This window comes from Penaeus japonicus, unplaced genomic scaffold (genome assembly GCF_977035675.1).
Source record: "Penaeus japonicus unplaced genomic scaffold, GWHDUDI00000001_assembly GWHDUDI00001838, whole genome shotgun sequence".
In the NCBI taxonomy this organism is placed as follows: Eukaryota; Metazoa; Arthropoda; class Malacostraca; order Decapoda; family Penaeidae; genus Penaeus; species Penaeus japonicus.
The window spans coordinates 1-923 of NW_028236240.1; the positions used below are offsets into that span (position 1 = coordinate 1).

The 923-nt window shown below is 32.6% G+C and overlaps 1 non-coding gene across 1 annotated transcript; it reads right to left on the reverse strand.

Annotated features, from left to right (window-relative positions):
* Positions 1-293: 293 nt before the first annotated feature.
* Positions 294-377, reverse strand: TRNAL-CAG (transfer RNA leucine (anticodon CAG)). The gene has a single exon. It is a non-coding gene; the product is annotated as a tRNA-Leu (tRNA).
* Between the last annotated feature and the right edge of the window lie 546 nt (positions 378-923).

Genomic DNA, 923 nt, shown 5'->3' on the forward strand with positions numbered 1-923 from the left:
AACATCATCATTAGAATACACGGAGAAACATATGTAATTCTTAATAAAATTATTGATTATTATTACATTTTCTGTGGTCCTTCCTCATGGCAAAATTAATATGTCAACATTGAAAATATAAGTGAAGTAAAAACACTTATGCTGGGTACTGAGCAATATAAATGGTTGGTAATGAGAGAAGCATTAGACAGCATGGCAACCGATAGCTCCTAACGATGGGCGTTGGCAGGAAGGAAATCAGCTTTTCCTTACACTGAGATGACTGTTTCCCTGACTGTCCTTCTAAAAGTTCATGTCAGAAGTGGGATTCGAACCCACGCCCGGAAGACCGGACTGCGACCTGAACGCAGCGCCTTGGACCGCTCGGCCATCCTGACTCGTTATCAAACGTGTAAAAGGAAAAGGAAAATGGTAGTAGAGTAATGAAGTATAATAGAGTAAAAGAAAAGGCTCATAAACGGATATTCATATATTTGATAAAAGATATCGGGTGCAGTTTAAAAGAAGAAGAAGAAGAAGAAGATGGAGAAGAAGAAGAAGAAGGAGGAGGAGGAGGAGGAGGAGAAGAAGAAGAAGAAGAAGAATATGCATACAAACACACACACACACACACACACACATATATATACATAAATATATATATATATATATATATATATATATATATATATATATATATATATATGACAAGCCTGTTACTTTGCGAAAAGAAGAAAGGAAATTAAGTTAATGATAACTATAATGATTATGATGATAATGATAATAACAATAGTAATGATGACGAGATGATAATGATAGTAGTAACAATGATAATAATAATGATGATAGTAATAATGATAATAGTAAAAATATTGACAGTAATAATGTTAATGATAATGACGAACGATAAGAACAACAACATTAATAATAATAGTAATAATAAC